The sequence below is a fragment of the Camelus dromedarius genome, chromosome 20, assembly GCF_036321535.1.
Source record: "Camelus dromedarius isolate mCamDro1 chromosome 20, mCamDro1.pat, whole genome shotgun sequence".
Taxonomy (NCBI): domain Eukaryota; kingdom Metazoa; phylum Chordata; class Mammalia; order Artiodactyla; family Camelidae; genus Camelus; species Camelus dromedarius.
Genome location: NC_087455.1, coordinates 207037 through 230981, shown reverse-complemented (window position 1 = coordinate 230981; position 23945 = coordinate 207037). Strand labels below are relative to the sequence as shown.

The window sequence follows — 23945 nt, the reverse complement described above, 5'->3', positions numbered from 1 at the left end:
CACACCCCACCCCAGTGCCTGCTCCAGATCCCAGGATGGCCCCCACTGGTTGAGAGCAGGGTGGGGGCATAGGGGGACCTGCGCCAGCCCTCCCCGCCAGCCTGGCAGCTCTGCCTGTGGTAGCCTGGGTGGCACTGACAGTGCGAAAGCACATGAGTGCTCGCGAGTGCGTGGGGCCTGGTGCCTGCACAGAGGCCGGACACACACTGCAGCCCTGGGCACTCACCAGAGTGACGACAGCCCGAGGCCCAATGGGGTCCAGAACGGCCCTCCCCTGTGCTGCTCCTCACTCACTGGGGGACACACTCTGCCCTGGGCACCCCGGCACCCCAGAGACTCCCTATAGCTCACGGCCACGGGCGACGCCCTCGACAGACAGGAGGGGACACTGGGGCACTAACCAGCACCCTCCATCCAGAGGATGGTTCGTCCAGACAGAAAATGCCAAAGGCAGGAGCCACGTCCAGGAGGCTGGCCTGCTCCTGCCGGCCCCTAGCCCTGTTCCACCCGCAGGGTCACTACACTCAGGCCTGACCATGCCGTCCTCCCCACCTCCACGCAGGACACTCAAGGCAAGCTTGGTGCATCCTCTCATGTGCTGCCCGTGTGGTCTGACTCACCCTTAGGAAGCCTGCGCTCGACAGCACAAGCTCACCACCCCCCGAGCACCTTACCACCCCCAAGGCTGAAGAGCCAGCAGATATTTCTCCGATGCAAAGTTGGTCAACTTCCATGAGCAGACAAACCCACACAGCTGAACAGAGTCCAGCATAAAAGTAGCCTGTGGGAGGTAGAGCATTACCCACGGGGCCACAGAGGGGCTGCGCCCTTGTGGTGAGACAGTGAAACCCACTGAGGTCGGCTAGGCCATGTCTCGGAAGAAGGAGTAAAACGCAATGGCTTCCCGACAGCAGCAACAGCACACTCTGCTCCCACAGATCGGGGGTGGGGTAGGGGGGCACGGCAGGGAGACATGCCCACTAGCTGTGTTTTCAAAGGCATAAAATGACATTTTTAGTCAAAACCACAATGGGTGAGGGTGAGGAGTGGCTACGAGTCTTTCTTAGGCCCAGAAGTGAGCAGAGGTGCTGAGTGAGCACCGGCTTCGTCAGGACTCAATCAGGAAATCAAACCCAGAGGGGCAGAAACGTTTATCTACAACAGAAAGCAGGACAGAAAACCATTGAGAAACACAGAGTTGAGGCCTGCACTCTTCTGGTTGGCGCCAGCAGTCACAGTAAGGGCCCCCGCAGTCCAAGCAGGCCCTCAGGCCGAGCCCTTCTGGTGCCTGGGGAGGCTTCCCCTGCCGCAGGGTGTCTCTTCCAGCTGCTCGCTGGAGGTTCCAGAAACCTGCTGTTGAAAGCAAGGGCCGTTTCATCAGCTCTGACTATCAGAGGCTCCTTTCTGCCAAGTTCCAGTCACAGAAGAGGCAGTGGCCTCCTAGAAGGCCAAGCTGGGCAGCCACAGGGGCCATGGTGCCGAGGAGAGGGACCTATCTCCACTGTGACAGGAGATCAGCCCGGTACCTGCTGGAAGGGAGGACTCTCAGAAGAATGAACTGCACAGCTCTGACCAACCCTTTGAGAACAAACACATGGCTTTACGACACGCGCAACAGTTTAAAACTACTAAAAATTTTTTTAATCCATAGATTAGATGGGAAGAAAGTTTGGAACCTCAGAGGGCAAAGGCTGAGGAAGCCAGGAGCAGAAGAAATCAAGGGGCCCTCTGCTGTCCGGCATCTGAGGGCCTGGCCAGTAGCTGATCTTGTTCGGTTTGGAGGAAGCAGGGATGGAAGAGACAGCCTTGGATGGGCCCAGCTGGTGACCCACTCAGAGACGCCCCCAGCAGGAGGGCCAGGAGCTGTGGGCTGGGAGAGGGAGAGGCCAGCCTGCAGGTGGGAGGGGAGTGATGAGACTCTTAAAGTTCTAAGAGCTTTGAATTGTTTGGAGGAGACTAAAAATATCAATTAAGTTTAGATTTGATAAATGAATTCTGCGTGTTAAAATACCCAGGGCAGCCACTATGGAAGCTGAGTGAATGAATTCCAAACTATTAGAGGAGAAAAAAAAAATAAGAAAAAATAATCAAGAAAAAATAATCAATACAAAAGAAGCTAAGAAAAGAGGAAAACAGCAATCTGTCCCAAAATGATAGGAAAATAGAGTGTGAGGTAAGATGATAGAAATAACTTCAAATATAATAATTTCAATAAACACAAACAGACCAGTGGTCAGGGTAGGACCAAGTCTGCCAGACCAGGTTTTTAAAGATCCAGTCACATTAAACGTAAGAATGTGAAATTGTGATGGTCAAGAGTGGACACACTGACTCCGGAGAAAGCTTGTGCAGCCCCAGGGGTATGCGCAGAAGGTGCTTCCAGAGGCAGGCCTGCCAGGTGGCCTGTCGCACGGTGGGCAGAGGCCTCACACCTGAGAGAGGCTTCATCTCAGGGGACCAGCCATGGAACATCCCTGAAAACTGGCACAAACCAGGGCTAACGTACATTCCTAACAAAGGTCAAAGGCCGAGCTGCTCGGCCCCGCCCCCAGGCAGCAGGCAGTGGGCAGTGAGCAGTCACCCGCGATCATTGCCAGACCCAACTCCCAAGAGCCAGACGTCCTGGCATATGACTGAGAAGTGACGCAGACCTGCCTGTCGGGAGGGTCGGAAAGTGACAGGACAGTTGCCAGTGGGGAGCCCAGAGCTGAGCATCACCTCCGAGGAAAGCTGGAGCAGTGCAGTCTCTCCGACACAGCGGCCGGCCTGCCTGCTCAGCACAACGCAGCGGCACAGGGCCGGCAGGCGGGTCTCCTCATCCATGTGCAGCTCATAGCGGCTCATGGGTCTGCCTCCCCTCACACGAGGGCAGTCACCCCACAAATACTTAAGAGGACGGGGCGAGGCAGCAAGCCCGGAACCACAACCCAGCAGGCTGGCCTGGAACCTGACACCCACGAAGACGCACTGGCTCCTCAAATCTGCCTCTAGCTTCAGCATCTAAGGGCACAGCCCTAACCATCTACGGAGCACCTCCTATTTACCATGTAACGACCGGCAAGAGCACCATCCCACTTCCCACTCCACACCTGCCTGAGGTCCTCACCCTTTCAGGTCAGGCAACAAGGCTTATGAGGCAGAACCTCTACGTCCCATTTTGAAAAGGCCAGCACCTGAACTCACGCTCTGTAGGTCCTGCTGGGCCCAGCACCTGCCACCGGGGCCAGCCATCTACGCTCCTCCCCCTCCTCTCTGCTACCAGACCCCTTCCCCAGGGCCCTGCGGGGGTCTGAGTGCCTGCACCTGACCCCACAGGAAGGACACAGTGCAGAGGCAGCATCCAGAGAACTGCAGCAGAAGACAAACCTGGCCTGCTGGGAGCACTAGGGTGGGGCTTGGGGCCTGCAGCTGCTGGATCATTTTGTCCCCAGCAGGGGGAGGTTTCTCGAAAAAATTAAGTGGGCAGAAATAAATAATGGGGAAAAGGAGAATGACCACCTAGCAGCTGGATCCAGCCATTCCTGAAGCAGGTCCCTCATGGAGGAGCCAAATGAGAGGATAATGGATCCCTTATCCTAAAGCTGGGTTGCACTGATAATCAATAGAGCCCTCCCAGGGCTATTTAACCTCCCATACCTGCTGCTATTATGGAGAGGGGGAGGGGAGAGAGAGATGGAGGGGAGAGAGGGTGGTGGAAAAGGGGGGCCAGGGCACAGCAGAAAGGTGTCTCCAATTTTGCCCCTTCTCCAAGGGCCTTGGATGCAGCAGGCTACCTACCCTTCTAAGCCGCAGCACAAGAGGAGAGTAAGGAGGGCGTACCAAGGCCCCAGAAGGCAGCAGCCCTGAAAGAGCTGGCACTTCCTGAGCGGTGATGCAGGTCTGGGGCACGGCAGGCCAGTCCCCTGAGCATTCAGTGGGGGGCACTGATACCGGGAGGAAACAGCAGTGCCCAGAGAGGGACACGCCGCCACTCCGAAGGGCCAACAAAGGGAAGACAAAACAGGACAACACAGCCTCAGGCATAGAGACAGCCAAGCCAAAGGGAGACATAGACACGGTCATGGTGGGAGATCTCAGACCACTCCCGCAGTAACTGATAACCCATAGGTGAGCAGACAACAGAACATGCCAGCCAGCAGTTCCGAGCAAACCTGGGCCTGCGGACAGCCACAGCTGCCAGCTCTCCATGTCTGCCCTAAACCCAGCTCCCATCCAGCATGCAGGTGCCGTTTCCCAACCCTGTCAGTCAGTCCCCTGTAGTTTTAAACTGCGCAGACAAGGCCGTGTGTTCCTCAAGATTCCCACTGGATTTCCCTGATCCCCAGAGCTGCTGGTTCTCTCTCCACAGTTTTCTACACGTTCAGAGTTGGGTGTCATCTGCTGTGGGCGCTGCAGCACCTCAAGTCTCCACAGCATCCCATGTGGTGGGTGTCCCGCCTCCCAGCACCCCGCCTGCAGCCCAAATGGGTATACAGACAACAACCCATGTGGTGGCGTGGGCTGAGCCAGGGCAGTGGGGCAGTGCCACCTGGATGGAGCTGGACAGGGCTGGACGGTGCTGGACGGTGCTGGACGACGCTCTCCAGCAGGCAGGCGAGGCACTTTGTGCATCAAGCAGCTGCTCAGCCACAGGCACCTGTGGTTCGGGAAGAGATCTGAGTTTTGGATGCAAGTTTAGGAGAAATCAGCACACAGCAGTAATCCCACTTTTCCTGACCAATGTGTCTACAGGCATGATGAATGAGGTGAGGGCTGGAGGAGGTAGGGGTGTGGGAGAGGGTGCTGGCGGCCCCTGGAGACAGGCAGTGGGGGATGGGCTCATGACCAAGGAGGAAGGATGGAAGGTTCAGGGATGCAGCCTAGGGGTAGAGGTCAAAGCTGTTTTGCTTGTTTTTAAACGAACAGCAAGTGCACCGAAGGCAAAGCTGGTGCAGGAAAGCAAGACGACAAAGTGGGGCAGAGGGCTCCATGGGTGGGGTACGGGGGCCTCATTTTAGCTGGGAATCTCCAGAGCACTTCTTCCTGAGAGGTGTGAGCCAGAGCTCCGGCAGGCAGGCTCCTGCTGGCCATCACAGACGGCACGCCCCAGGGACCTTCACCACCTTTTCAGTGGCCTCTCTTCCCACCAAGACTCTGCAAGTTCTCACGTCAGCAGCCTGTTGACCCAGAATGTGGTCCAGAAAGCAAGAATCATCTCCCCCAGCATCCATCCTCACCCGGCCCTCAGCCGCCAGGACACGGGCCAGGACCACAGAGGGCTGAGCACAGTAGCAGCGGGGCGAGTCCCAGGTGAGCCCCAGAAAGGCACAGGCAGAGTCCACCAGCATGGAAGCGGAGGGGACACTAGAGTCACATAAGCCGCTGACAAGCGACCCTGGAGGCCCGGCAGGCAGGGTGGCCAGGCCCTGGGCACTGCCGTCCTGGGACTGTGTCTCCCTTCTGTGAGAGTGTTTTCCTGGCTCCATCTCTTCTTTTTCCTGAAAAAGGGCAGGTGGGAGATAAAGTTTTGAAAATGTACACATCTGAAAATGCCTTTATTCCACCTGGACAGCAAACGGACTGTTTTTGAGGGGGTCACAGTTTATGTGTCAGTCTTGCTCCTGAGGTTCCCCGACTCCTGCAAGGCGGCTGACCAGTCTGCCTCGTGCGCTGGCAGGGTCACTGTTGAAGTCGCCCTCTGTTCCTCGGTCCTCCTGTTCTCCTTTTGGATGACCACGTCGATTTCATTTACCTGCTAATTCACTCCTGCTCTCAGGGCCCCATTCTGTTCCCTGTCCCTCCCTCCACCACACCCTGCCTGGTCCCCTGGCACTAAGTCCTCTCACCTCCGAGACACTGACGATGCTTCTCCACTTCCTGTCAAAAGCTTGGCTCTGGATCTTGGGTGGGTGGATGTGCTGGGCCACTGGACAGGGCCTGGTGTAAGCCTCTCTGGCTCTTCTTGGCTGACTGGATCCTCCCCCTACCACTACCACCAAAAAAAAACAAAACAGCTGGTGCAGAGGGAAAGGCCTGGCCATCTCAACCTCACCCTCACGGGTGGTAGAGTCCCCACTCCCAGGACCCGTCCCTCTCCCTGGAACAAGGAGGCAGTTGTCAACTCCGGGGAGCGAGGGAGAGGACCAAGGCATCCAGCTCCTTCTCAAACAGCCCTGGGAGGACGTCCTCGGTGCCCTATGTGCTCCCTTCCAAGTCTGTCCTAAATGCCACCAGCAGACCCTGAAGTCTTAGGGTCCTTTTTTTTTTTAACCTTCAAAGGCAGGTATGATGTTGTCAGCACGACTTTCAGCCGCCTCTGGTACCAGTCTCTCTGCCTACCTCATGTCTCCACAAGCGCTCACCCTGGGGACCCCCAGGGCCGCACAGCCCTTCACGGCCTGGTCGGTCCAAGTCCAGTCCACGTCCGTCTTCCCCAGCACTCAGCACAGCCCTGTGCACACCAGCCTCAATGTGTCCCTCTGTGAGATGGAGGGGCACCGCCTGAGTGAAGCCCTACTGTCTTGTGAAGGTCAGCAACTTGCACCACACCCTTTACCATCCCAGCGTAGGCCCCAAACTCGAGGAAGGCAGGGCACCCAGGAAGCCGGTCTGTCCCGTGGCATTAACTTGAGCATCGCCTCCTGCACAAGCCTCCCTGGGATGCAGGAATCCTGACCTGCAGTGACCGAGACGACAGCACCATGTGGGTAGCAGAGAGCCCTCGCCAGGCTGTGAGCCCAGAAGCTCTGCAAGGCCCCCCAGCCAAGGGGAGACTCATGACCAAGGTGAGACGGTCCAGGTCACGCAGACATGAGGCAGGCAGGTCTGGCTGGCTATAAAGGAAGGGTTTATTTTGGATGGTGTGATACCTTCCAGGGTCCAACAGTCAAGAGTGTTTGCTAGTAGAGTAATTCAAAATTTGAAGCATTTAAATTGCATTTTGTAAAAGTCACAACTGTGATGCCTCTGGACAGACCCCGCAGTTGCCGCCCTGCAGCACTGAGCACCGAGGCGCCAGCTCCCTCTCTTGTGATACACAGGGCAGCCACTCCAGGCATGAGGATGCTCAGTGGGCACGTCCTGCGCAGGCACCAACCACCCAGACCCTAAGCAGTGCTTCCTCTGCTCATTCCACATGACAGCCATGCACAGCATGGCTCTGCCTCGGTCTCCCAGGGACTTGGCCTAGAGCGGAGCCTGCTGGGCAGGAATTGTTGGGATGCAGCCAAAGCAGACATGGGCATGGGCTCCTGCACCAGCACGGCACTGTGCCAGCAAGAATCACATGGCCAAGCCCCAGCTGACAGGCAGAGAGGCTTCAGGACGGGGCTAAAGTTCCCACAGCAAAGGCCACAAAGAGCAAGCAGCTAGCAAGCAGCTACAGGGGCTGCAGAGCTTCGATCCATCCTGGGGCCCCTCGCGGCCACTGACCTAGTCCTCCACATCACCTGGTTTTCTCTGCCTCAGCTGGCGGGACTCCAGGGGCACCACAAGGGCGGAAGACCTCAGCAGCCACGTGTACCCGATCTTAAGGCCCCCAGCTGATACATTCCACCCAATGGCAGAAGAGCCATCAGCAGCCAAAACTCTTGCTGAGGACAAGTAGAAAACCAGATTTTAAAGAAGTTTTAAAGAAATCTCTTTGAAGGCAAGGAAATGCTACCCAACAGCCAGGACCCTGGAGCCCCTGGAGGGGTGGGCATTGCTCTGCAGCTGAGCCCGGACATCCCCTGGGGGGCAGGCAGGCAGGCACCGAGCGGCAGTGTGGCCGGCAGAGCCCCGGAAGCGAGTCTGGCTTGGCCGCCAGTGTCACGGGGACCCTGCAGCAACGCAGGGACTTTAAAATACCCCCAACTAATGGATTCGTGAAAACAGACGATGGATGAAGAATTTCACCTAAGAACTGGAATCCATCAAAAGGGCTCACATGCAAACCTGAGAGCTGAAAAACATGAGGCTCCTGGACACGGGGCGGCAGCTGCATCGGAGAACCTGCGGACACACTGTGAGGTAGACATGCGTGATGCCCAGGTCTGCTCTGCTTCCAGTGTGTGAACACGCACGGTACCGATGGCTCTGCCATGGTCAGCAGTCCATGTGCCTGGTTTCAAGGACTGAGATGGCTCTATCCACAGGGGCACCGCCCTTTCCGGGGCCTCCCTTCACAGCACACCCTGAGCCCCAAGGATCAGCTCCCCATCACTACCCTGTCTGGGAAAGACTGGCTCAGTCACTTCCAGGACAGGGAGGGCGGGGCAAACCCCCAGGCCTCCAGCAGTTTCCACGAGTAAACAGGACTGTATGGAAAGTCACTTTCCTTCAAAATTTTGAACTTACTGCTTCACGGACATCTAAATTCCAGAATTGCCACTAAGAAGCCCAAAGCTTCCCGACCTTGAGTTGGCCCGCATCTCTGAGCGCCCTGCAGTCTTCTGCCCGTCCGCGCAGTCGGCCTTGATGTTCTCCCCATGACCCTGCTGGTGACTTGCCGTCACTATCCTCCCTGTCCCAACTCTGAAACTGTTATTTTCCAGGTAATGGGCTTCCCAGGCTTTAATATTCTTCTCTGGTTTCCAAGCCGGCTCTCTCTCGGAGATTCTCAACTTCATCCTCACCCACGCTGCTGCCGTGCGGTCTCTCTTTTGAACCTACGATGTATAATTATCTCATGCAAACATGTTCATCACTTGTTAACCATTCCATTCTGCATCACATTCTGTCTCTGATGAAGAATGTCGGTAGTAAACACGCTTTCTTTGTTTATCTGAAACTAATATTTCTACCTAGCTCTGAAAAGGTAACCTTGCGGGAGGCCAGTGTCTCAGATCGCTCCCACTGTGGTCCGCGGGTGCTGAGACTGCAGAGGAGCCATGTCAGGACCTGCCGTCTGGCTGGAGGGTCTCATTTCTGGTTGCTTTAAATCCTGTCTTGGTCTCTGGTGCCTGGAGCTCTGCTGTGATGTTTCTCAATGTGGATGCTATTCATCCTGTTTGAAATAAACTATTTCCATCATATCTTTCATTAGTTCCAGATTATTTTTCAGCCAACGGTTCTTCACATATCGCCTCTTCTCCGTTCTATCTTCCCTTTCGGGGCTGAAATCAAATGCATCTTAAACTTCTGCATTCTGTCCTCCACATCCCAACCAATTTCTGCCATATTTTCTATTCTGTTAACTCTTTGCTGTTCTTAATAAACTCCTTTCAGCTTGTCTACAAAGTCTCTCTTCAACTATGCATACTCTGATATTTAGCCTGTTGGTCAGTTTTTAAATGTCAACTATTATTTGCTTCTAGAGATTCTATTTGGTCCCTTTCAAGTCTTCCTAATCCTTCTTGTTAGCCTCTTGTTTTCTGCTCCTCACTGTGATTCTCTCTCTCATTTTTTTAAAGTCCCCGGTGCCTCTAAATTTTGAGCCTTTTGAGGATTCTGTGATGCAGACAGGACCAGTGCTCAGCTGTCCTCTCTGCCAACACAGAACCTGGCTTTCTCAGACCTGCTAAGTCAGTCCTGACTCACCCGTCAGCTTCCCAGCTCTCAAGACTGTGTTCGTCTCCTCTCACTTCACCCAGTCATGTGAGTATGACTTTTTCAAACATCACTCTACTGCTCGTTTAGGGATGGGTGGCAGGCAGCGACACTGTGTGCACGTGTTCAATCTGCCGTCCTTCCCTGAAAACCAATATGCCTTCCTTAAAAATTATCTTCAGTGGGAAAAATTGGAGATAGAGTCCAGAGTATTTTTGAATTAATTTAAATTTCATTTCCACCACACAAATTATTTCAAAATGCAGAAAAAACACCTCCTTAACCTCGTCGTCTATTAACATCAGTCATACCACAAACACGGGCACACCTCCGGAAGTCATCCTGATCAATGCTTTTGGTAGAAGGCCTTTTGGTTTCTGATAGTTTAAAAGTTCATAAGTCATATAATTCTTCTAATACGTATTTCAGTCAATGGTTGTTAAAGGGGTAAATTTTGTATTTATGTCAAAAAAGTAAAGCAACAATTTCCTCAAAACAACATGCAGGGAAAAAAAAACCCTCAAGCTGGATTCCCAGTTCAATCAGGAGAAGCACGCTGCACACGCATCTGAAAGGTGTCAGCTGGGTTGCTGACGTGCCGCCAACACAGGGGCTCTGGGCGTGACCCCAGGAACAGCAACAGCAAATACCCCACAGCAGTTCTCTAGAAATCAGGGAACCACGTTTTACATCCTAACAGGATGGCCTATTTCTCACATAAAGGTCTTTCACCAGTGTCTCAGTTGTGTTTTAGGAGATTGACTGTGTTAATAATTTCCCCGACTTAATATGATGAGAAATAGACTCAGTGTTTTCATGCAGAATGTCTGATTTTCAGGATGGGTTACTGATGTTAAGTGAGAAATACGTGCACACTTGCCCTTTATAGAAAATACTACAAGTGTAATAGGAAAATGTTGAAAATCACTTCTGCCAAAAGGCAGATCAAGGTTTGGATGGCCTGTGAGAGGCTCCCTGATGCCAAGGACTTGCTAAACTCAGACAGGTTCAAACAAGCCACCGCCTGCTTGTTTTTCTGCCTGTGACCCACTCAGTTTCACACGGAGGGCGAAAAAAAGAGTACAGTTTTCACAGTAAACCTACAAAGCAACATTTCTGTACAGATATAGCAACAACAACAAATGGTGAAGTACTGCAGGAAAGAACTGCTTTCCCGATGAATACCTGTTTTTAGGGGCAGATAAACAACCCACAAAATATTATTAAAAATTTAGCCAAACTTTCCATTTCAGCGTTGTCAATTTCAGCACCTCCGAATGTTCTGTGCTGTCTTCCTTCACCAGGCTCCGGTGTGGAGGAAAAAACGGTGTGAGATCTCATTCATCCCTACTGGCATTATTCTATTTTTCTCTTTCTTGTGATAGTAAAACATTCTATGAAGCACAAAAATCCAAATCACAACTTCTAAATATGCTATTATCTAATTTTAAAAGTTGGACAGACACACGGCTTTTGGAGACGCCCCTCCTCACCAGCTGATGCCAGCCCCCCTGAGTGTACAGGCCTTGCTGACCTACAGGTGGGGGTCAAGTATCTCCAGGGTCTCCTTCAGCGCCAGCTCTCACATGGAAGAGAGGGAGGTGGTATCTGAAGGGCCTCATCCCAGCCACAGGACCACAGGTGGAAAGGTGTGTGGGTTCCAGCTCTCAGGCCCCTAAGGGCTGAGCACTGGTCCCCAGCCCTCAAGCAGCAGAAACAGGAGGTGGGAGGGAACTGCTAAGTGAAGGGAAAACAATGACTGAGCAGCTCTTCCTGGAGGTGCCTTACACGTGGCAGCTATGATCCGTCTGCGAGAACAAGACAACCATGAGCAGGGATGTGGGCGACGAGAAGCTTAGGGAAGTAACGTGAGCCACCTGGACTCCACACCTCATGACCAACGGCCACATCACAGGCACGGTCCAGGAGGAAACGCCACGTGGCGGCCACGTGCCCACTCACCCAGCACTGGTGCAGGACTCATGCCGGCGGCAGGGACACCCACTCCACCCCATCAGTGCATCACTGCCTGTCTGCACTTCCTTCGAAAGCAGATCCCAGGATCTATTTAGGAGGTGAACCCAGGAACCCGTGTTCCGCCCCATGTCGGATGCCACTGCAAGTCCAGGTGGGCACCTGTGCTTCTAACCACTGGCTATAAGTCGGAGGTTGCCAACACATCTTCCTTGGTTCTGTTAATTTGCTACAGCAGCTCACAAAACTTAGGAAACCAGTCCACTCACTACATTACCAGCTTACTGCAGAGGATATTAAAGGACACGAATCCACAGCCAGATGTAGAGATCCACAGGGTGAGGTCTATGAGTGCCAAGCACAGGAGCTCATCCCCATGGAGCTGGGATGCGCCCTCCTCCCAGCACAGACGCATCCTCATTCAGTAACCTGGAAGCCCTCCAAACCCCGTCCTTCTGGTGTTATGGAAGCGTCACTCCACAGGCATGACTAATTCAATCACTGACCACTGGTGACTGATTCCACATCCAGCCCCTCTTCCATCCCTGAAGCTCTAGCAGTGGGTCCAAGTTCCAATCCTCTAATCACATGGCTGGGCCCCCTAGCCACTAGTCCCCAACCTTAGGGCCTTCCAAAACATCACCTCGCTACCATAAGACACCAGCTCTCCCTGGATGGCTCGGGAGCAATTTTGGGAATCGATGACAATGTTCTAATGCGAGAACTCTCCTGCTGCGCTTGTCCTTTGGGAAGCCCAAGGGTCTGGAATCACAGTATCACACCCTGGGTCCCTCAGCATATTTGCCCACTGCCTCGGTCCCACAGGGACTGGGCCCCCTGCACTCACATGCCTGGAGCAGCAGCGGGTGCTGCCTCCGGCTGCTCAGTCAGTGGTGACTGTCAGGGCAACAGCCGAGAAGGAGCAGGGCCACCCCTTCCCGGGGACTCATGTAGCGGTGACCCCTTGCCTATCCTGTGTGCTAACACCTCTCCCCCACCCACCCCTCCCCAACAGCGCTCAATCGTGGCCTCATCTCCCCAGCTTGGCCCCTCCAGCCACCACCTCCGTTATGGCCCCCAGGCGTCCCCACGTTTGCTGTGACCCTGGTCTCCACCTCCTCACTTCCTCGAATCCTGCGAGCCTGGACTACATCTCCCCACCTCCACCCCCGACTTTTCAGGCACCATGACTTCCAAGCCAGTGTATTTTCAAAGTTCTCAAGGTGATTTTCATGTGCAGCCAGAGCTGAAAATCACTGACAGACAAAACAGCAATTGAGGCAAGAATTATTAACAGGAAATCCTGGAGACTAGAGATAGTGAGTTACACATACATGCCTAAAACCTCATGCCCAGTAGAGAGGGGCTGAGAAGATGAAAGAGGAGCCTCACCCCAAAGGAGGCACATTCCCTCTGCCTGGTGCCACGTTCTCCGTGTGTGGAAAACCCCAGACTGAGATCACTGGTGCTGGACCTCCACCACCTCATCTAACCTGCAGCAAACTGACCTAAAAAAACTAAGGAACAGCTTTCTGCGGGATGGAGCCAGAGCTCTGGTCACGACAGGGCTGGGCCTGTGCTCCTGCAGCCAAGCCGCCACTTGAACAAAGCATGTAAAGTTGCTCTTGCCAGATGCTGGACAACCAGCAGCAGGGGCTGTGGTCCCCCAGAAAGGAGGTGAGCCCTGCGCCCCCAGCTTCTGCCTGGAGACACTTTGCAGACCACGGGGTGAGGACAGGCGTCCCACATGGGCAGCTCACTAAGCTGAGAAGAAATGCCGGGCGTGACTGCCCTCACCTTAAATGTGGCGAGAAGAGCGAGCAGGAGCTTGAAGACGCAGAAGCAGCCGTCCAAGCTAAAGCACAGAGGTAATGAATGGGGCTCAGAGACCCAAAGGACATCAAGCACCTGGCAGACACATCACTGCAGCCCCACCCCAAAATAAAAGGGACAAGAGAGTAAAAACAGTCGAAAAGATAATGGTAAAAAACTTTCCAAATTTCAAGGAAAAAACCCTACAGATACAAGAAGCTCAATGATTACTAATTAGGGGGGAAAAAAATCTGAAACCAAAAAGTTAACAATCTAGAATTCCATGTCCAGTTAAAATAATCTTCAAAACTGAAGAGAAAATATTTTTTCTGAAAACAAAAATGAGAGAATTAATTGTCAACAGACTTACATTAAAAGTATTAATTTCTTCAGGCAGAAAGAAAATGACACTTGAGGGGAATCTAAATACACAAAGTGTAAACGTACCAGATACGGTGAATAAGAAAGAAAATACACCTTTTTTCTCATTATGAGATAACTGACTGCTTATAGAAGACTAATAACAATGCGTCAGGGAGGTTAGAACAGATGTAGAAGCCAAGTGTACAACAGAACCATCACAGACTGGGGTGGGTGGGTGGACACCAAGAAAGTTCTCTCATTACACATGAAGTAGCACTTTCTCATCGCGGAGAACCCCGGGACAACCACTTAAAACCCGTAACAATTAGGTGCAGCAAACGAGCCAACAATGGAGATAAGAGTATACTAAAACCTACACGACTAATATGAAAGATTAAACGAAAAGAGGGAAAAAACCCAGATGGGACAAATAGAAAGCAAACCATACTGATAATTACATTAAGTGCAAATGGTCTTAAGACTCCAATTAAAAGGCAAGAGATTCTCAGACTGCATAAAAAAGCAAGACTCAAGTACATGCTATTAAAGGAAGCCATTATAAATGCAATGATAAAGATAGGTTAAAAGCAAAAGGATGGAAAAGATATACCATGCAAACACCAATCATAAGAAAGCTAGAAGCCTATATATTATCACATAAAGCAGATTTCTGGAAAAGAAATATTACCAGGAATAAAAAGGGTCAGTTCATTAAGAATATGCAACAATCCTCAATGTGTATGCATCCAAAAACAGAGCTTCAAAACACATGCACAAAAAAAAAGAACAGAGCTAAAAGGAGTAAGAGAAATTCAAAATTTAGTCTAAGCGTATATACAAGACTGGAACTCCACCAACCCGTTTCAGTTAACTGACATTTATGACACTCTGCCCAATGGCAGCTGAACACACATTCTTCTCAATTGCACAGGCACATTCACCAAGAAAGACCATATCCTGGGCCATAGAAAAAGTCTCAATACACTTAAAAGTAATGAAATCATACAGAAACTAACAAGACAGAAAACAGAGAAATAGAGGAAATTGATTAAACCCAAAACTAGTTCTTTATAAAAACCAATAAAATGGATAAACCTCTAACAATAATCTGAAAAAAAAAAAAGAGGAACACAAACTAACAAAATATCAGAAATGACAAAGGGAACATCATTACAGATCTACAGACATCAACAGGATAATAATGGGGTTGGGGTGGAGCTCACTGGTAGAGCACATGCTTGGCTTGCACGAGATTCTGGGTCCAATCCCCAATGCTACTGTTAAGAGGGAGAAAAAGAAGGATAATAATGGAATATTGTTATGACAATAATAAACTCATCCACAAAACAGAAAGACTCGCAGACATAGAAAACAATCTTATGGTTACCAGGGGAAAGGGGGTAGGAAGAGATAAATATGGGTGTTTGAGATTTGCAAATATTAGCCGCTATAAATAAAAAACAAATTTCTTCTGTACAACACAGGGAACTGTATTCAATATCATGTAATAACCTTTAATGAAAAAGAATATGAAAATGAATATATGTATGTATATATATGACTGGGACATTGCGCTGTATGCCAGAAATTGATACATTGTAATTGACTATAATTCAATTAAAAAGAAAAAAAAAAACCTAATGCTTCAAACCAGTCCAGGAAAAAAAAAAGGAATATTATTAGCAACTTTATGCACGTAGGGTTAGCAAATTAGTTGAAATGGACAAATTCCTTAAACAGCATGCTACCAAAGTCACTCGTGAAGAAATAAGATAGCTTGAATAGCAAATCTATCTATTAAAGAAATTGACTTTATAACTCAAGACCTTCCAACAAAGAAAACTCCAGGCCAAGATGGTTTCACTGATAAATTCTACTAAACATCCAAGAAAAATAACATTCCTAACAAATTTCTCCACATCTACCTTCTAGAAGTATTTCTCAACTCATTTTATGAAGCCAATATTATACTGATATCAAAACAAAGACATTACCAAAAAAGACTACAGACCAATAGCCCTCATGACCACAGATTTAAAAATCCTTAAAATTTAAAAGTTTTAGCAAATTGAATCCAGCTATAAAGGACAACACATCATACCCAAGTGGGGTTTATCCCAGGATTGCAAGGTTTGTTTACTATTCAAATAATAATCAGTGTAATTAAATATTAAATGGGAAAAAATATCTTATCATTACAGTAAAGACAGAAAAAAACATTTAACAAAATCCACCATTTAGTCTTAACAAAAACTCAAAGCAAAGAAAGAATAGAATAAAACTTCCTCAACCTGACAAGGGGCATATATACAAAACCTAAAACTATATATATAATACTAAGTAGTAAAAGACTGAACGCTTTCCCCTGTGATCACTAACAAGGAAAGGACAGCCACTCTCACCACTTTTGTACGACATTTTATTGTAGGTCCTAGATAGTGCAACAAGGCAAGAAAAATAAATAAAAGGCATTAAGATTGGAAGGGAAGCAATAAAATTTTTTTATTCACAGGAAAAAATGACTATATACAAAAAATCTTAAATATTAATGTCTATATTAGGGGCAAATTTTAATATTTAACACATGTCAGGGATAAATTTGTCAAAATATGTCCCCTGAGTACTACAAATATTGACGAAAAAAGTTTTAAAAGGCCTAAATTTATGGAGAGGAACATTAGATGCACCAGTCAGAAAGCCCTGCAGTGCTGAGGTGTCACATTTCACACGTCCTTCTGTCCAGTCCCATGCACTTCACACCCCACACAGGTGGTGGTCCCAAGAGTGCCCCCAGCAAACGTCCTGCAAATGTCCCTCTCACAGCCTGCCTCCCAGGGACTCCAACACGAGAGTGACTGATAACCCTTACGCTTGAGCAGGGAGGACAGAAGACACGTACAGATGCCCAGACACCAGCGAGATGCTGACCAGACAAGTAGAGTGCACGAGCGTCAGCAGACTGACACAGCGAGGGTGGGAGGAGCAGCCAAGAGACCCTCACGTGTGCTGTGAGTCGCTCATCTGAAGAACACTCTCTATACAACACATAAAATCATACGAAATTGCCATTTTTGGACAGTTTTTTACCTACAAAAACTGCAGTCTCACCTAGTTCAACTTTGTACTTTCATTCTGTCTCAATTACAACAAAATACTTGGAGGATATTCCTTTGGGTCATCACCAGCCCTGGGATCTCAGAGCAGGAGACAAGTGATACCTCTGAGTCAAAGTTCACAGTTGGAGAGTCTACATGGAGGACATTCCTAGAATATTTCATGGGGTCTAAACCAGGAGATCAGAGAACTCCAATCTGGTGACACATCCTCTGGCTTTGGCTCATTATCTGGCTTAAATGCTCTGCCAGTCCACAGTCACACCCCACCGACCACACTCCCACCCTTAACCCACCCTCTCACCCTCTTCCTCAGCTGCCGCTCGAGCCCCACTTACCCAAATCTCACCCAATTATGGGACACCCCGAGGCTCTTGTCCCTCTGCACCTTATGCCTGGAGATCCCGGTTCTGTTTCCACTGTTTCCACTATAATCTCTCTGTAGCTAAGTTCCAAATCTCTGCCCGATCACCCCTCACTTTACAAATTCCAGGCAGACCTGGATAGTGTTCCCAGTGGAGCTCTCCTCCCAGATCTCTTTCCCGACTGCCCCACGCACTTGCACTGTGGATCTATTTCTGTCCACGGCACCACACTACTCTGCTCCATCCCCCTCACCCATGCCCTTCTCAACCCCACGTCTGTACCACTGCCCATTCCACCCACGGGGCATGGCATTGACTACCAGCCACCTGCTCTCACAGCCTCGTGGCCACTCATGCCGGCCTCTGGTTAAGTAACAGAAGACCGTCCACGCTTTCAGCCTTCCCTCCCCCAACCCATCTCACCCCCACTGCCAGATGCAAGACTCTCCCAAAAGGCCAGCCAACATCACCTCACTTTTATCATGATAAACATTCAACAGTGCACCCAAATAAAGGGCACTTCTTATACTAGCATCTCCTGGAACTATGCTGTTTAAACAGCTGCCACATGCCACTGGGGCTACCTAGATTTTAATCAATTAAGATTAAATAACATGTAACATTCAGTCCCACGAGCCACATTTCAGTGATTGTCAGCCACGCATGGCTGGTGGACAGCATAGCAAGAGCATGCCTGTCTTCCCATTTCAGTCCAGGCTCATTTTCCACTTCCACTCTGTTCTAATAAAAATGTTCTGCTAATTGTTCCTCAATTATGCCTCCCACTTGCCAAGCCCCACTCTCACCTGGTGCTTGTTCCCCATCTGTGGGCTCTCCCCTCCTCTCCTAACCAGGCCATCCATCCTTTAAGAAGCAGTGCTTAGGGTCACCCCCACCAACAGGCACTCTTGCCTCTGAATGCTGTGACGCTAATCTCCATCATTCAAACGACTTTAAACTTTCAATGACGTCCGGCAGTAGCCGATGGTATCTCCTGCACTCCTGATGGATCTTCACAAATTCTCCCACTATTTATTTTTTCCTATTAGGCATTCCTTACCTCATCCCAAAAATATCCATTTTGCGCCGTGGGTCAGAGTTGTGCTGGGCCCTGGGTGGACAGTGATGAGCAAGGGACACAGCCCTGCCCCGACACTCCACAGGAGAGACTGGACAAGCCAGGTGGACACACCAAACTCTGCCAAGTGCTCTGAGAGGGCAAGGTTTCATGAGGAAGGAGAGCAGGAAGGACCTGCCCTGAATCGGTTGAGGCCTCCAAGAGGAGGCAGCAGCGAGCCCCGGAGACTAAGGAAGGATCTGAGAGGTGCCTGCAGAGTCACGAGGCCTCAGAGACAGCATTTCAGCGTCTCACTCTATCCTAAGGATCAGAGCCGCTAGAGAGGATTTTAAGCAGGGGAGCAACATGACACGACTTAAATTATAAAACAACCTGTCTGAAGTTAGAACCACCAACTGGACAGAGCAAAGTCCATGGCTCTGCAGGCAACGGAGAAGCTGTAAGTGGTCAGACCTGAACCGGAGCCCCCACAACAGTGGACTGGTCTCAGCCCAGAGGCAGCACCACCTGGAGCTGACACAGCCTGGCCTGCAGCTCCAGGCCTGCCTGCTGGATGGTTTCGGGCAACTGGGGGCTGAGGAGAGGCTGGCAGCCAGCCACCCACCCGTGGTGTGGGGTCCACCTCCTCTGGCCTCATCACAGCCTGCACATCCTCACCAGCCTGAGGTGGAGGTTCTTCCCTGCCCCAGCCCCTGCCGTCCGAGCCATCCACACGTCTCCGGGGCTCAGAAGGGTATAGCAGGCAATGGAAGGGGCCTACCACCCCACAGATGACATTCCATGTCCCCACCCTACAGCGACACACACCATGGAAAGCACTGTGCCCAGCCTCCCCTTCCTGCCTGCTCACCTCCACCTCTTTCAGGTCCTTTCACACCTTCTCTCCCCAGACCTCAGCTTCTCCTCCCCTTTCCTCACTCTCAACAGAGAATCAGCTTCCTACTTACCTAAAAAGCATCAGAAGAGGATGTCCACAGGCCCGCTGCGGACCAGCACACACCCCGGCCCTCCTGCCACACCCCCAGGCACAGGGACCCACACACATGCCAAGGAATCTCTCCTCTACATCATTTCTTCCTCTCTCAGGACTTAGTCCCATCAGCACATAAGCTGACTGTCATTTCCTGCATCTTACAACACATGAATAAACAACTTTGCGCTGCCCCTTTGCAGCAAACATCCTTCAGTGGCGTCTTGTATTCACCACTTTCTCCTGTCCATTTTCTCTTAAACCCATTCCTAACGTGCTTTTGCCCCATCCCACCCCACACAAACCCCAGAATCTGCTCCTCCAGATCACCAATGACCTTGACGCTGAGCCAAAAGGCAGTTTCCTGTCCCTGCTTCAACAACCTCACAGCCCCTTCCCCCTATTCTCCACTCCCACTTGCCCTACCATTGCCCACCCCACGAGGGCACTCCACTGCATTGCATCTCTATGGCCACGATCCCTCCTGCCCACTCCTCTCTCCTGACTGCCAACCCCTAACCTTGGACTCTCAGATGCAGCACATCCAAACTCCTGAGCTATCCCGTGCAACTCCACCAGGAAATTGTAATGGTTAGCCTCGATACATGTCCAGGACCTCAACAAAGAAGACTGAAAAGTATATTTCCAGATTCCAAGATCCTGTCACTATGCCTGCTACCTCTTTGGCTGAACCACCACCCCTCTTGCCTGGGCTGTCGCGGTCACCTTCTGACTAGCCTCCTCACTTCCTTCCTCACCTCCACCAGACTCCTCTGTCCTCTGCAGCAGCCAGCAGGATGCTACTAAAGACAAGCCCAATGCTGTCAGTCCTCTGCTCCAAACCACCCACAGGACCCTACCTGCTTTGCGCACCTTCTCTTGGGAGCCCTCCACACACTCAGGCCCAGCCCCTCGGACCCCTTGGCTGTCCCTCAAGCATGGCAGATTCACTCCAACTCCCTGGCCTTTGCACTGGCTGTTCCCTCTGCCCGGAACCTTCCCTCCCCTCTTTCATCTTCTCCAACTCTATCAGACGCATCGTCTCTGTGAATAAGGCCCACCTGACCCCTCACTGAGACTTGCATGCCCACGTCCCAATCTCCCTGGCCCTCCTCCACTGTTCCTCTGCAGCCCTGACACCTGACACACGCACGGCATAAGTCACTTTACGTTCACTGCCTGTTATGCCCTCCGTGAGGGCAAGGACTGGCCTTTCTTCTTCACTGCTGTGCCTGGACACAGAAGTCTCAATAAAAACATGTTTATACCCACTCAATAACAACAACGACAAAAAACCAATCAAACAATGGGCGGAAGACCTAAGCAGACATTTCTCCAATGAAGACATGCAAATGGCCAATAGGCACATGAAAAGATGATCAATAGTGCTAATTATCAGAGAAACGCATATCAAAGCTACAATGAGGTATTGTCTCACACCAGTCAGAATGGCCATCATTCAAAACTCCACAAATGATAAATGCTGGAGAGGGTGTAGAGAAAAGGGAACCCTCTCCTACACTGCTGGTGGGAATGTAAACTAGTGCAGCCGTTATGGAAAACAGTACGGAGACTCCTCAAGAGACTAAAAATAGACTTACCATATGATCCAGCAATCCCACTCCTGGGCATATACCCAGAGGAAAATCTAATTCAAAAAGACACATGCACCCCAATGTTCTTAGCAGCACTATTTACAAAAGCCATGGAAGCACCTAAATGTCCATCAACAGATGACTGCATAAAGAAGATGTGGGGTATATACACACACATGCACACACGCATGCACACACACAATGGAATACTACTCAGCCATAAAAGAGAATAAAATAATGCCATTTGCAGCAATTTGGATGGACCTGGAGATCGTCATACTAAGTGAAGCCAGAAAGAGAAAGAAAAATACCGTATGACATCTCTTATATGTGGAATCTAAAAAAAAAAAAAAAGACATAAATGAACTTATTTACAAAACAGAGACAGACTCACAGACATAGAAAACAAACTTATGGTTACCAAGGGGAATAGAGTGAGGGGGGATAAATTGGGAGTTTGGGGTTTACAGACACATACCACTATACACCAAATAGATAAACAACAAAGTCCTACTGTACAGCACAGGGAACTATATTTAATACCTGGCAATAACCTATAATGAAAAAGGATATGAAAAGGAATATATGTATAACTGAATCCCTATGCTGTACACCAGAAATTAACACAACACTGTAAACTGACTATACTTCAATTAAAAAAAAAAAAGTGTTCATACCTTGAGGTTAGGGAGGCCACAGGACAGGAGACAGGTGTAACTCTGAGGTTAAGAGGGAGAGGCCTGCAGTGGGGACGCCTGGCCATGCACCCCGGGGCTGCCCACAGCTGTGCCACCAAGCGATGCACCGTGTCCTGGCTCCAGCTCCCTTGTCTGTTCCATGGAACCAAGAGCACACACCACACGGACTGTTCAGAGGCACAAATTAAATGAAAGAACATGTCACAGAATGTGTTCAGAACAGCACCTGGGACACACACATCAGATTACAGCAACAATAACGGATGGTATCAACGCTCTCAGAACATTCCTCCTGGACTTGGACAGTGACAGCTTCATCGACGAGGCAACGGTCAAACACTGAGCAAGCTGAAAACACCAGCCAGTGCATGAGGGGAAATCACTTTTGTAGCAGGTTTTGTAACCTCCTCTCAGAACTCAAAAAAGCTAGTGGATTCTTGGTCCCTGAAAACAGACAAACTAGAGGATGGAACAAAAGTTACGTTTGCTCAGTCCTCGTTTTTTTTCAGAAAGAATTTTTTTTTTAATGAATGCACTACAATTTCTGAATTTCTATCGCTCGTTTAGAACGATCAACCCAAGGGGAAAAGGGAGCATGCACAAGCATTTGCTTATATGTGCACTGAATATCTCGTCAGACAAACAAGACTCTAAGGCAGCCAGCTACCTCCAGGGAGGAACCTGGATGGCCAGAGGGCAGGGAGACACTTTTCACTCTGCACTCTTTAAATTTTGAACATTTGTTCAAATAGAAAAAAGGCAAAATTTTGGAAGATGCATTAGCAATGAAAAACCTAAAAATGAAATTAAGAAAACAATTCCTTTTATAGTAATATTGAAAAGAATAAAATATTTAGCAAAAAATTTAACAAAAGAAGTGCAAGACATAGACTTGTAGAAACCACAACACATTGCTGAAGGAAGTTAAAGGCCTAATGGCAAGATGTCCCATTTCATGGAATGTTCATCTTAACATTAAGATGGCAAAACTTTCCAAATTAATCTACAGCTTCAGCAGATCCATATCAAAACTGAGCTTGTTTCTGCAGAAACTGACAGACTGAAATGAAATTCATTGGACCCAGAAAAGCCAAAACAATCTTGAAAAAGAACAAAGTGGAGGACTCACACTTTCTGACATGGAAAACCACAGTAATCAAGACAGGCTGGTATAGGCATACGTGCAAACATACAGACCAATGGAAGAGCTGAGAGTGAAAAAGATAAACTCTCAAATTTACAGTCAAGCAATTTTCGACAAGGTTGTCAAGAGGATTCAAAGAGAAAGAAATAATTGTCTTTTCAACAAGTGGTGCTGGGACAGCTGGACATCCACATGCAAAAGAACAAAGCTGGACCCTACCTCACACCATATACAAAAATAACTCAAAATGAATCACAGACCTAAATGTACAGATCAACAATGTATGAAGCAATGCATAAGACAGAAATGAAAGGATAAGAGCTGAAACTATAAAACTCTCAGAAGACAACATAGGAGTAAATCTTCATGGCTTGGATTAAATACACCAAAGTACAAACAACAAAAGACAAACTAAATTGTAATTCATCAAAATTAAAAACTGTCTGCAACAACATGGATGGACTTGGAGGGCATTATGTTAAGTGTAGTAAGTCAGAAAGAGAAAGACAAATACTGTATATTATCACTTACATGTGGAATCTAAAAAATAAAACAAATGAATGAATATGACAAAAAAGAAACAGACTCACAGCTATAGAGAATAAACAGTGGTTACCAGTGGGGAGAGGGAAGGGGGAGGGGCAAGATAGGAGGAGTGGATTAAGAGGTACAGACTAATGTGTATAAAATCAATAAGCTACAAGAACATTGTACAACACAGGGAATGCAGTTGTTATTTTATAATAACTATAAACAGAGTGTAACTTTCAAAAATTGTGAATCACTATATTATATACCTGAAACACATAATATTGTACATCAACTATACCTTGATAAAGAAAAAGTTTAAAAAAATAAATTGTTGATTTTCTCCTCCCCCCCAAAAAAGTTTTGTGCTGCAAACAATACCATCAAGAAAACAAAAAGACCATCAATCCACAGAATGGGAGAATACACTGTAAACTGTATCTGATGAGAGACTTGTATCCAGAATATATAAACAACAAGTATAACACACTAATAAAAAGATACATAGCCCAATTTAAAAATGAGCAAAGAATCTGAATGCACTTTTGTTCAAAATGACATATGAACGGCCAATTAGTGCATGAAAGATGCTCAACATCATTAGCCATCAAGAAAACAGAAATCAAAACCACTCACACCCACTAGGATGGCTATAATCAAAAAGACTATGCAAGTGTTGGAGAGGATGTGGGGAACCTTTATACTTTAGTGGCAGGAATGTAAAATGGTGCAGCCACTTTGACATGTCCCCCCAAATAAACAGTTATCTTAATTAAGACCCAGCAATTCTACTCCCAG

The 23945-nt window shown here is 49.1% G+C and overlaps 1 protein-coding gene and 1 long non-coding RNA gene across 9 annotated transcripts in view; both read right to left on the bottom strand.

The window, feature by feature from the left end:
* The window catches only part of ARHGAP39 (Rho GTPase activating protein 39), a 78104-nt gene that overhangs the window by 45465 nt on the left and 8694 nt on the right, over window positions 1–23945 (bottom strand). The window contains exon 1 of one of the 8 annotated variants that reach the window (XM_031439895.2): window positions 21455–22278. The exons of the other annotated variants lie outside the window; for them this stretch is intronic. The gene's annotated coding sequence lies outside the window, so the exon portion shown is untranslated. Of the gene's footprint in view, window positions 1–21454; window positions 22279–23945 lie in introns of those variants that run through there. 8 annotated transcript variants of the gene reach the window in all.
* Window positions 1619–12467, bottom strand: LOC135318701 (uncharacterized). Its single transcript, XR_010376977.1, has 2 exons — window positions 5826–12467; window positions 1619–5731 (listed from the first exon to the last, which is right to left on the bottom strand). It is a non-coding gene; the product is annotated as an uncharacterized LOC135318701 (long non-coding RNA).